A 13,929-nucleotide genomic window follows, 5' to 3' on the forward strand; every position below is an offset into this window, starting at 1 on the left:
TTGCACTGCCTCATGTCAAAATGCTCGTGCTGTCTTTTTTGTTGGCAAATCGTTCTCCATGCAATTACTGCTTCACTTTGCGAATAAGACAGAATTCGCACGGACTATGTACGAACGCTCAAGTATGGCTACTTCCATTAAGCAACCGCTATCAACAGACGAGCGTGATCACGGCCAAAATGATGCACCCATACTCCTTCTGCGGGCAACATTACGAAGTTCTTGTAATGCACAGTACTTATATCTGGCGTAGGCATATTTTCAGGAAATAAAAAATAGTTGCCATGACTTATGAATCAACCATCGCATATTCTTGTCTGTACATTGCTCAGAATTTTTAAAAATGGTGCATTTCTGCATAGGTAGTGTCCACAGAAAAGAGAAACAGCAATATTTTTCATTTTCCGTCTTCGCTGTTTGTAATTTACGCGCATCTCTAGAAAAAAGCATGAGGATAATTTTATGAAAATCGGTACGTAGAGCCAGGAAATAAGACATTGCATTTTAGGCTATAAATGGTGATATTCACGCTGAAATGATAGTTTAGGGAAGGCATAAAATGTAATTGTCAAAAACCTGTTATTAGTGGCCGTATCAATAAATACTACATGACAAAACTAACAGAATAGAATAGAATAGAATAGAATAGAATAGAACAGAATAGAATAGAATAGAATAGAATAGAATAGAAATAACAGAATACAATACACTACTCCCCCCTCCCCAGTTCCAGATCGCCAAGAACTAAGTAGAGTATTCAGTTTATTGCAATTAATAATATAGATTACCTATTACAGTCAAAACGAACAAACAAGTATAATTTGAAAATAAAAATACACTGCGGAGTACCTATCAATGAACAGAAACGATAACAGCTAGAAAATATACAATATATAAAAGACAACGATTAAAACTGACCAAATATTTAAACAGAACATGATAATACAATTAGAGTTATTATCGATCCCAATTATTATTTTCTTGGACTATACTTCTCTGTACTTCGTCAGTGTGTGCTGTGTACATGAACCCTCGTGTTTTCTTTCCACATAAACATGATACTTCAGAAATTGATAGTTTTCCGCATATTTATTTTCAACTCAAATATGGTCAATGCTTAACTTTTTATTTACTATATAGGTAAATAATCAATTTTGGAGTCAGTCTCTTCCAACTTCGATTAACCGAGGCAGGAGAGACGAGACTTGGCTCATCCAGAAAAGTTATAATATCCAAACGGACACCAGTGGAAGGTGGTGGTGGTGATTATTGTTTCAGGAGGAAGTACAGCTGAGCAACCATCCTCACCAGTGGAATCCGAACCCGCAACCTGTGATTTCGCGTTGGTTGCTCTATCCAACTGAGTTATGGTGGCCTAGGTAATATATGTTATGTTGGAAAGGATCTAAGCAGCAGATCTGGCACTACTGTAATCACACTGTAGAGTGCGTGCACGTCGCCCGTTGTGGGCCATGTAAATGAAAATTTAATTTTCATGACAGCATTACACTCAAACATTCGTTCAACGTATCGAAGATATTTTAAGTACAGAATGAAAAAGGCCAATCGGACACCAGAGCGATCCGAACCCAAAACCTCCCGATTTCGCGTCAGTTGTGTTTTACGTGACACCGACACAGATAGGTCTTATGGCGACGATAGGGTAGGAAAGGGCTAGGAGTGGGAAGGGATCAGCCATGGCCTTAAGGCCAGCGTTTGCCTGGTGTGAAAATGGGAAACCACGGAAAACCATCATCAGGGCTACCGAAAGTGGGTTCGAACCCACTATCTCCCGGATGCAAGCTCACAGCTACGCACCCCAAACCGCACGGCCAACTCGCCCGGTGGATCAAATTCATTTACTGCAGGCACATTCATATAACACATCATCAAATCACACAAAATGTTTCATTCTAATGACGATCTGAATCCGTCTTGTATAAGGTTCATCAGACTAAATCCTCGATCACACGATGCCGTAGGGACTGGAAGAACATCATAACACAATAGACAGTAGTTGTCCCAGAATAGGAAATCCGTCAGTGGTTGCCAAGTCCTAGAGTTCGAACAATTTTTTCATCTTCCAAGAACTTTGAACTCATACCACTTATTTTGTTGCACTGTATGTAGTTCCCACTGTTATCACGTTTTGCAAATTAATTCCTGAAATGTTCTGCCAACACTCAGATGTCATCAACACTATAATTTTCCAGTCAGTTCCAGTTGGACATGAAAGAGAATCAAAATAATGTTGTGCACTACTGTACAGTACAATGAACGAAAAATCTTTCTTTCAATTATCTGACACTATGACTAATCAGTTTTTCCCCTGCAAATCGACAGCAGAACTATATAGCAATTGGTCCAACTCCCTTCAGTTGTATGTCTTGGTAAGTGCCACTCATGGAGGAGGTGCTTGTAAAAACTTTATCTTCCTGTGGGCCCGGGGTAGTTTTGTGCAATTCAACATGAAGTTCAACAGTGCTGAGAAATAGCTGCTCCCTCTGAACTAGGAGAGACAAATTCTTCAGGATTTCTAAAATATCCAGAAAAAGTGCAGCATTTGAAAAGATCAGTGAGTTTTCTCAGTAGAACTTTTGCCACTGGAGTTACTTAATCTTTACTTGCAATTACATTTTTAATTGCACAATGACACGTTTCCAATCAGTTACTAAAGCTGATCGTTGCTGGCCACCCATCTTACACTGTGCAACTACTGACATTTCCGAACTCCCGTCTCAGTTCTTGTAGCCTCTTGGAAGACAGCTGGTAGAATTTGTAGAGATACTTTTTTTGCTATTTGCTTTACGTTGCACCGGCATAGATTGGTCTTATGGCGACGATGGGATAGAAAAGGCCTAGGAATGGGAAGGAAGCGACCGTGACCTTAATTAAGGTACAGCCCCAGCATTTGCCTGGTGTGAAAATGGGAAACCACGGAAATCCATCTTCAGGGCTGCCGACAGTGGGATTCTAACCCACTACCTACCGGATGCAAGCTCACAGCTGCGCACCCCCTAACCGCTCAGCCAACTCGCCCGGTAGGGAGACTTCAGTAATGAATCAATTCATCAACATAGTCTAGACGTTTTACAGAACTTAACGCGCTTAATTGAAGCCTATGTGCTATGCAGTACACAGCAACAATGTGTGTGACCTTTTGTCTAATGTTATGAATGAATCAATTGTGCGCACCAAGCACAGAAGCAGCACCATCGGTTCCAATGCCAACTACCTTTGAACCAGTCGACCATTCTGAAATGCCAAGTTTTCAAGTTCCTTTTCGGGTGTTTCCATGAACTCAGCTGCACCTCTACTTTCTAAAGGTGTCTTTCATTTTGAACATGAAGATTCTTTACTTTTTCTACTGATCTTACGTACAAAGATCCATCCAGCACATTCCTTGTAACGTGTCCTATTGCTATACTCTTCTCTCAGCACTGCCCTCTCAAGTTCTCACTCAGTTCTATAATCCAGGAAAATCTGAGAATCCACAAAATTTGCAAATCTTTATCGGAACTAATATGAAATTACGTAAATTACTTGGCTCTGTCCTTGAACGATGTCAATGAAACATCTGAAAGAATAACTGACGTCGTTGGTAAACATAATCCTGTTAAAATATTTTCTAATTATGAATGAATATGCTACAGCATAAAGATGTTCCACGAAACTGACAACGGTTACCATGGAATTTCTCACATAAGAATAACGTCATTGGTACTCAATAGCTGGATAATGAAAACTGGGTTAAATTAATTACGCACTCTTATATTAGTTACGAAGTAAAGAGAAAAACGAACTTCTTCCGGAAGAATAAAAATTAATTGTTCCAATTGCTAAGTACGGCACTGCGTTACATCTGTAACGAACGGAACATTCCGTAATATCAAATTTGTTGTCGACGTAAAAATGACTAGTCTCAAGTTAAAAAAAGTACACCGTACTGGCATTCTCCAAAGTTTTAATATATTGATTCCTAAAAATACATCGCATTAACGTCTTTCAATTCAGTATTCGTTATTCGAAATAATTAGCAATGGGCTTTTATTTATTCAACTTCAATTGAAAATGAAACAAATCGATTGAAAAATACTAACATGTGTGCCTCAAGATTCTAACTCCATTCCTAAGGCTGAAGCAAAAGGAAAACGATCTGGAAACTACTTCATAGGATAAGCTGGGTTTCACAGCCTCAAAGTACTTGCTAGTGCCATCCAAGCTGCGAATTTATGCCTCAAGAACATGTAAATGATACGCGACCTATATACTGTACTAACAATATGCTGCACTATTAATAAAACATTTCCAGAGAGGAACCCGACAGTAAACGATCTAATGAATATTAAACTACCCAAAATCTGCATGCCGGAACATATTCAAACAGACACATTCTCATGGTTAACTATTTCAAGGTACTTTCAAGTGCCTTCATCATCTAATCTTACAACATGCCAGACAAATAATGCATAACTATAATAAACATCGGGATGGAATTCAACTAAAATGTCTACAAAGAAACGTCAAAATTCAAGTTACCAAAATTATTTACGCTTCTTTTTTTCTTTGCAACTTGCTTTACGTCGCACCGACACATGTAGGTCTTATGGCGACGATGGGGCAGGAAACGGCTATGAGTGGGAAGGAAGCGTCTGTAGCCTTAATTAAGGTACAGCCCCAGAAACCACGGAAAACTATCTTCAGGGCTACCGACAGTGGGGTTCGAATCCATTATCTCCCGAATACTGGATACTGCCCGCACATAAGCGACTGCAGCTATAGAGCTCGGTATTTGAGCTTCTAATGCCCGTTGCTCGTAAAGTTTGTTGTACAACTAATTTTATAAAAATATATACGACGAAAACAAGTTGTGTCGTTCACGGCAAAATTATTTCAAAAATCCGTGGAAGCATCAGGATGGCCATCTATGAACTAAATTCTGAACTAAGATTTGTATGTGCCACCAAGCATTGAGTTCAAAGCCCATTTATCTTCTTCACACCAGCCTGGCTTGTGTTCGGCCAACTGTATGACACAAATTCGGCGACTGAGTTTTCTGCCTCCCTTCTTGCATTTCTGTTGTGATACATTTATTTATTTATTCACGAAGCACAAGATACAGCTACACTGAGCAAATTCCACTTGCACTGTCAACAGACTATTTAACAAACGTAAACTTTCATAATAAAATATAACAAACATAACAAAATATAACAAGATCAGGTACACATCCTACTAATAACTGTCCAAATCGAAAACCATGAGAATGTCCATGTTCATAGCCAAGTCGTCGTGGGTCAAGATGGCGGTATAATCCCTTCACATCAACTTATCTTTAAGATACTATTTACACACCTCTCGAATACACTTTTATTTGATGCTATATCAAGCTCTTGTCTCCTATTAATATTGTTAAAGAGTGTTGGGAGGCGGATTAGGAAAGATCGTTGAAGTATTGAGTGCTGCGTGTGGGGAATGTGGAGAAGGTCTTTGGTTCTGGTGGAGCGGGAAGGAACACGGAGAGAGAAACAAGATGTTCCGAGCGGTAATGTCCATTTAAGATCTCGTGGAGGAAACTCAGGTCAGCTACCTGTCGCCTGATGTGCAGCGGTAACACATTAATTGCCATTAATACCTGCTGCGTAGAAAGATTTCTGAGCTTGGGGTTTCTGTTCCTTACAATTGCAGCAAAGAAGGACACTGCTCTCTCTAACTGCTTAGTATTGGAGGGGGCGGCTGTTGTCCAAATCGGAGAGCAGTAGTTTAAGAGAGGTTGAACGATCGTGAGGAAGAAGTGACGAAGAGCAATGGGGTCAGAAATTTCTGTGAAGCGATAGAGAATGCCTAGTAATTTCATAGCCTTGGTTGTATATGTTTCTATATGGGTCTTAAATTGTAATTTTGTATCGAATATTACACCTAGGTCACGCTGTCGCGTAACCACGGTGATGGGCTTGTCGAGTAGGTAATATGATGTCGGTAGAGGAGATTTACGTAGTGTTATGGTTGCATTTTTGTGGATTGGGGATAAGTTTCCAAGTACGGCACCAGTTCGAGAGGGCATTAAGTGAGGACTGTAGCAGAGCTGCATCTGCTGGATTCCTGATCTCCCTAAATATCTTGCAGTCGTCAGCAAAGAGTAGGGTATTCGCTGTTTCGTTGAGTTCGGGCGGCAGATCGTCCATAAACAAAGAAAACAGCAAGGGGCCAAGAGTACTGCCTTGTGGGACACCGGAGGTGACTGGTAACCATGAGGATGAAGTGCCTGATATTACCACTCTCTGCCAACGGTTATGTAGGAAGCCAGCAAGAAGGGTCAGAAGACTGCCATTTATATTAAATCGTTCGGAGAGTTTATGGAGCAACAGAGTATGGTCAACTGAATCGAAAGCTTTCGAAATGTCTACGTAGCAGATATCCAGCTGTGACTTAGCTGCAATGGCGTGTGATGCAAAGCTATGCAGAGTGGCCAGGTTTGTTAGACAAGAGCCACCTGGTAGAAAACCATGCTGCTTGGTTGAGATATACGGCAAAGTGAATGCGAGGAGACGCTGGTGTATAATTTTTTCAAAGATAAAGGATAGTGTGGGGAGAATAGAGATTGGTCGGTAGGATGAAACATTAAATTTGTTGCCTGATTTGAGAAGTGGAACAATATTTGCCTGTTTCCAGGTAATAGGAAAATAGCCCGCGGCAAAACATCTGTTAAATAATTTAGAGAGAGGGACGCAAAGAGTGCTGGCAGTATTTTTTAGGAAAAGAGGACCTATAGTGTCGGCACCGGTAGCTTTGTTGGTACGAAGAGTTTGAAGAAGGTTATGAACTTCACTTGGTGTGGTAGTTATGCTTGATAGGGTTCTGTTTGAAGCTGTACCAACGGGAGGGAGCGGTTGGTTTTGTAAGGGAGGGGAGAAGTTTGAGAAGAAATACCTGTTGAACAGTTCATTGCGATCGGCGCCATCTGCTGTTGCATCGTTGTGGTTCACGCTGACAGGAATCCGCTCCGTCCTTCTCCGTGTGTTGATGAGACTCCAGTAGCGCTTGGGATTGCTGCGGACGTTTTCAGTGACAGTGTCTACGTGTGTTTTGTAGTCTCTTCTGACCATAAACCTCGCGTGGCGGCGGATTTTAACGAAGGAATTGTGTGTGTGTGGGTTAGGGAAGTCTTTCCACAGGCGCCAAGCTCTCTTCTTATTAAATAGTATCAGTCTGGTCTCTTGTGATTGGCGTTTTAACCTCATACAAACACTAACAGCTTCCTTAGTTCAGCCGGATCCTCCCATTGTAGAAGTGTTTGTTTATCTTTACCACCGCCGTCTCAATGATGTTTATATACGAGCTTCACCATCTTCTCACGTCGTAGCACCAGCATTGTCGTATTGTCAGCTTCACTAATTGGTTCGTTCCGCAAAATTAATTTTACGGAACAGAACATGTCCTATTTTATGAATTTTATCAAAAGTTTTATAAAACTTGAATTTGACCGCGAGCAATAGAAATGTTATAAATTTGAAGGAAAATTTTACCGTGAGCAACGGGCATAAGTATTACTTAAAAATTGTAGTTTGAACGCAAATCCAGACCCACAGCGACCCCCCATCACTATCCACGCTTGCCAGAGAGCTGCAGTAGAGTGGTCTGCTATCCTCCAAGAGACTTCCCGACATCTCCTACACATGCAATGTTCGAGCTGTAATAAACGCCCATTACTGGGCAGTGTATCCGAGGAAAACTTACAGAACAGCTATAAGTATGTGTCAGGATACTTTTGTTCAGAAAGTGTACGTTTCCCTATTCTGGAATCGACATTGTGACCTTGATCAGAGTTCAGAATTAAAAGAAGTAGCTTTTGAGAGATGGATGTGCCGTCAGGTGCTCAGCATATCATAGAAAAGCACCTGGAATTGACAAGGTTTCGGGGGATATACTAACGACAATGGGTTGGGATACAGTACCGTACTTCAAGTACTTATTTGGTTATTGTTTGCATGAAGGAACTATACCAAATGAATGGAGAGTTGCTATAGTAGCCCCTGTGTATAATGGAAAGGGTGATAGACATAAAGCTGAAAATTACAGGCCAGTAAGTTTGACATGCATTGCATGTAAACTGGGAAAGCATTCTTTCTGGTTATATTAGACATGTTTGCTTAATTAATAACTGGTTTGATAGGAGGCAGTATAGGTTTAGGAAAGGTTATTCCACAGTAGCTCAACTTGTAGGATTCCAGCAAGATATAGCAGATATCCTGAATTCAGGAGATCAAATGGACTGTATCGCGATTGACCTATCTAGGGCATTTGATAGGGTAGATCATGGGAGACTACCGGCAAAAATGAGTGCAACTGGACTTGACAAAAGAATGACTGAATGGGTTGCTAAAGAAAGGTATCAGAAAATTAGAGTAGGCGAAGCTTTATCTGACCCTGTAATAATTGAGAGGGGAATTCCTCAAGGTAGTATTATTGGACCTTTATGTTTTCTTATATATATCAATGATAGGTGTATCAGAGATAAGGCCTTTTGCAGACGATGTTATTCTGTACAGAGTAATAAATGTTACAAAATTGTGAGCAACTGCAAAATGACCTCGATAATGTTGAGAGATGGACATTCGGCAATGGTATGACGATAAACGTGGTTAAAAGTCAGGTTATGAGTTTCTCATATAGGAAAAGTTCTCTTAGTTTTAATTACTGCGTTGATGGGGTGAAAATTCCTTTTGGGGATCATTGTAAGTACCTAGGTGTTAATATAAGGAAGGATCTTCGTTGGGGTAATCACATAAATATAATTGTAAATAAAGGGTACAGATCTCTGCACATGATTATGAGGGTATTTAGGGGTTGTAGTAAGGATGTAAAGTAGAAGGCATATAAGTCTCTGGTAAGACCCCATGGTTTCAGTGTATGGGACCCTCACCAGGATTACTTGATTCAAAAACTGGACAAAGTCCAAAGAAAAGCAGCTCGATTTGTTCTGGGTGATATCCGACAAAAGAGTAGCATTACAAAAATGTTGCAAAGTTTGGGATGGGAAGACTTGGGAGAAAGGAGACGAGCTGCTCGACTAAGTGGTATGTTCCGTGCTGTGAGTGGAGAGATGGCGTGGAATGACATCAGTAGACGAATAATTTTGAGTGGTGTCTTTAAAAGTAGGAAAGATCACAATAAGAAGGTACAGTAGGGGTTCAAGAGGACAAACTGGGGCAAATATTCGTTTATAGGAAGGGGAGTTAGGGATTGGAATAACTTACCAAGGGAAATGTTCAATAAATTTCCAATTTCTTTGCAACCATTAAGAAAAGGCTAGGAAAACAACTGATAGGGAATTTGCCTCCTGGGCGACTGCCCTAAATGCAGATCGGCAGTGATTGATTGAAGTCGACGGACGAACAAGTTCCAATCCAAGACGAGTTTAACATTATCAAACAAAATGAATTGGGATACTTCGACCATATTATGTGGAACGAAGTGAAATATCGAACACTGCAATTCTTTTCACTTAAGGGTATCTTGAGGAAGAGAGGTCCTTGCCATCGAATGAGAGCATGGTTAAGAACTTAGATTGCCCTGGAATGTTTCCGCCACTATTGTTCGGAACGGCTGCAAACAAGACAGCGTTTACCATGTCAACAACCAATATCGGAACGGATGAGGCATTTACTGAACATGACACAAGAAGATTTACTAGAGCGGCTGCCACACCTAAGAGTCGTCAGGTGCCTTTCTTCTGGTGTTTTTGGAAGACTTTTTCGATCCAATTTTTGTAATGTGTAGGTAGAGTCCGCCGGAATAAGGAATGCTCATCAGGTGCGGCATGCGACATCCAGTGTCAACGGGAAAAGTCGTTTATGTTCTCACTGCAAACTAAATGTTGTTTAAAGTGTAATTGTATGCGCCCAATCGACAGAACAGCCTCAAATAGATATTTATTGACGGTTACAGTACAAAAGGAATAATTAGTCTTTCCAGCAGCGGTTGAATGAGACTGCTGTATGACTAGTGCGGAGACAGCTAGGTACACTCGGGCGACCAGGGAAGCCTTTCTTGTGTATCGATACTATGATTGCGTTCTGCCATCCTTCCGGTATTTTTTTCTTTTTTTGCGCTGTAGATGTGGGTAATGACCGGGCCATGTTGTCTAATGCTTTGCCGCCTCCCCACTTTATCATCTCTGCCAATACTCCGTCATCTCCGGTCGCCTTGTTATTTTTCAGGTCCCTTATGGCTTATGGCTTGTGCCGTGTCTTCTCCTGAAAACAGTGTAATTAAATTAACTCAGAAACTATCCAGTGGGCTAGAATTCCGCTTTCGCTGCAAGACAGCAGCAAAATCAGAATATCGAAACTGGTAGGCAAGGCGCTTAAATGGTACTACTTCGAAAGGTCTACTGCAATTCAGTAACTTCCATACGAATACCATTTTTTTTTTCATCCTGTAATAGATATGTTGGATCTCATTCAGCAACTTGCGTCATTTTTCGAAGGCCCCACTGCCATACTTTCTGCAGCTAAATAACGATACGGAAAAAAAATCCGAACAATTTGGGGATAGTGTTTACAGACAGCCAACGGCGTAGCCATGTTGAAACACCGCATGCCGTGAGTTCTCCGAAGTTAAGCAACACTAGCCTACTTGGATGGGTAGCCACTTGCTGTTCACTACTAGAGGAGTGGAAAGGAACGACTCACCTTACCAAAAGTAAACTCTGACTCAGAATGCCAAAACAGTGACCTCTGGCCTAGCTGGGGGCATTGACTAGGTCACTAACCCCCAGGCACTTGGTTTTGTTGATGTTTACAGATGTTCAGTACTAACCTGCTAATTTCTCCGTTCCATAAAATCAACTTAATAAAAATACTGAAATAATAACGTATCTCAACCCCTTTTCCCTGCATTCCGCCGTCCGGCTGCATGGCTAAAAGGTTAGCATACTGACGTTTGGTCCATGGTGCCCGGGATTCGATTCCCGGCCGGGTCGGGTTTTTCAACTTTCTTTAATTAATTTCTCTGATTCGGGACTGGGTGTTTATGCCGACTTCAGCATTACAATTCATCTTAAGCAGGGCACCATCCTCACAGAAGCGCAGGTCGCCTATGGAGTCAACTCGAAAGACCTGCACCAGGACGTCATTTTTATTATATCGCACTTCATCTAATGTTCATGTACGTTCCTAACCATATGAGTTTCTTTGAACTACTGTGAAATATCGCATTTGCTACTCAACCATCGAATGCCAATTTCACAACTACATCATGTAAAGAACGAGCGCTGAATTGACTTCCACCTTTATCAAAGGCTAGCTGCTAACCCTCATCCACTCTTCCATCAACACCAAAACTAGGCAAAAGAGAATATTAAAAAAAAAAAAAAAAAAAAAAAAAAACTGTTCAGCGAAAAATATATAACTTCTACAGGCAATGAAAATCAACAACACTTCAAGAACTGCTCTCAAATGTTCATCAGAGTGTTCTTACAGTAAGAATAGTTTGATTTGGTTTTCGTATTAAATAAATAAAAATAAGAGACTATCACGGAATTACTTAGGGCAGTGTTACGGAGGTATAAATACCAACCAATTAAGCAATTGTGATCCAGAAGCTATCGGCCTTTATTTGTTGATGAAACGTGATATAACACGTCGTTGAAAAGAAAGGACGGAACAACAGAAGCTCTTCTTGTGCACTCTAAACATCCATGTAGAAAGGAAGGAGCACAATGGAGTTCTATACTGGTGGAGGTAAGGGATCGATTCCAAACTGTTTGTATCTCTTCGCAAAAGACGATGCCGAAGCTAAAGCATGACGTCACGACGAGATGAGTGACAAACCGCCTGTGGGTGGGTACATATAATACATCCACACTATCCCTTACCTGTCGTAAAAGGAGACTGAAAAGGGGCTCCAAACTCGCGGAGCGCAGGCTTAACCACACGGCCGTTAGCAGAACGTGACACTGTTTCCACTTTTGTCAGCTCCTCACTTTAATCTTGTCTATTCAATGGTCCTCGTATCTGTAGATACTGGTGCATGAAAGACTCCCGAGGGACGAATTCCGACATTTCGGCGTCTTCGAAGGGAAGTAATCACGGTAAATTATTATTATTATTATTATTATTATTATTATTATTATTATTATCCTTGGTCAAAGATTGTTCCCTTTCGACCGCAAAATTATAAGATTTGTGAGGCCTCCAGAACCTTTCATTTTCAAGGCCTTCGTAGCCCTTCTCTTCTTTTTGCCGATATGTTCGTTTTCCACGAACAATCAGGCCTTTTCCCTTTTCTGACTTTACTACAGAGGTGATGGTTATAGTGTTGCACTTTCCCTTAGGACAACGAGTTGTAGAGCAGTGCATCAAAGCACTAGTTCTAAAATGAAATGATTCGATTTAGCAAGGTAGCTCAGCTATTCTTCTCTCCCTCCATAACTCTCATGTTCGTTCTTATGAATACTGTATTATGGTAACACACTATCAATGACAATAAACCGAACTCTGCACCAACTCGGGTAGTACTAGCTAATGGTAGTCGAAACAGTGAAATACTTCCTTAGATACAACAAACTCCTGCAACTAGAATTCTAAAGAAGTCGTTTATATATCAATGAAACACTGCATTTATACTAGGATCTAATTTGACATCAACCAAGCACCAAAAGGACGAATGTAACCTAGTTTTCCTGGATATCACTATGGCCTTCGCAACCTGGGGCATAAACACCTGAAGAATGCCCTCTCCTCCTTGCCCTACCGTCAAAACTCACTGACCTAACAACAGCACTACAAACAAATACCATTCTCGCTTCGTCAGTCACAGCGTACGGATGTGCTTGGACACCTCTTCCGTGTGAGTCGTGTCAACAAGTGAGGCGCTTCATATCAGTGTATTCGTATAATCGGACCATTATGTAGTAGTGAACTGAGTGTTTAATTTTCATTTGTGGTATTTATTTGGACTAATATCTATTTAATATCAAAGTGCTACGGTAATGGCGGACCCGCCCGATACAGGGCAACTTATCAACATCGCATTACAGACATGCTATCAACTTCCAGAACATTCTACTCCGCCAGGACTGAGCGCCGACCCATTAATGGAACTCCAGCAACACCTCAACACCATCAACAAGGTAATACTCAACCTCAATTACGTGACTCGTCTTCAGACCTTGAACTTGGTGAATGGAGTACTAAACGTTTACGTAGCATAACCAATATCATGGACGTAGAACAGGAGCCTAAGGAAACCGATACACCTGTCCTTTTAAACATCATGAGCAAGAGTAACGATGCCGCACATCCAAGTCAGTTAACTACCGTGTTGCAAAATCCAGTCAATCAACCGGATGCTAATACCAATCGTTTACCAGTACAGGAGCGTAGTAAAAATAACAGATAAAGTCGCACGAATCAAGGACCATGTTACGTATTTGTCGAAAGCCTCAACAAGAACATAGGCAGACTCCACCCCATGGCGATAGGTAAATTGTTATATTCCACTAATCAGGCTTACAAACATGATATAGTTGACATAATACCTTCTGGATGTAATAGGATAAAAGTAGAAACCAAGACAGGTGGAGCAGCTAACAGTCTAGTTACATCTCCAGTGTTTACAACCAATAACCTTGAGGCGTATATTCCCAATTTTCTGATACATAAGCAAGGGATAATAGGAGATGTTGAGAACATTAACCGAGGGGGAAATTAAAAGCTACATGCAGTGTGACGTTCCGATTGTCACTGTGAAACGCTTCACGCGGCCCAATACCGAACATCCTAATGAACGCACACCAATACCAGTATGTTCAATAACATTTCGATCTCAGTGGCTTCCATCTCATGTGGCACTGTTCGGAACACGATGCCCTGTAGAACGCTTAATTCCACGAGTTCTAGTCTGTTCGGACATCGTAACTTACAA

The 13,929-nt window shown here is 41.0% G+C and overlaps 1 protein-coding gene across 2 annotated transcripts in view; it reads right to left on the bottom strand.

Moving 5' to 3' along the window:
* Positions 1-13,929, bottom strand: part of usp (ultraspiracle) — a 589,909-nt gene that overhangs the window by 333,933 nt on the left and 242,047 nt on the right. The window lies entirely within an intron of this gene.

Source organism: Anabrus simplex, chromosome 4 (assembly GCF_040414725.1).
Source record: "Anabrus simplex isolate iqAnaSimp1 chromosome 4, ASM4041472v1, whole genome shotgun sequence".
Classification (NCBI taxonomy): domain Eukaryota; kingdom Metazoa; phylum Arthropoda; class Insecta; order Orthoptera; family Tettigoniidae; genus Anabrus; species Anabrus simplex.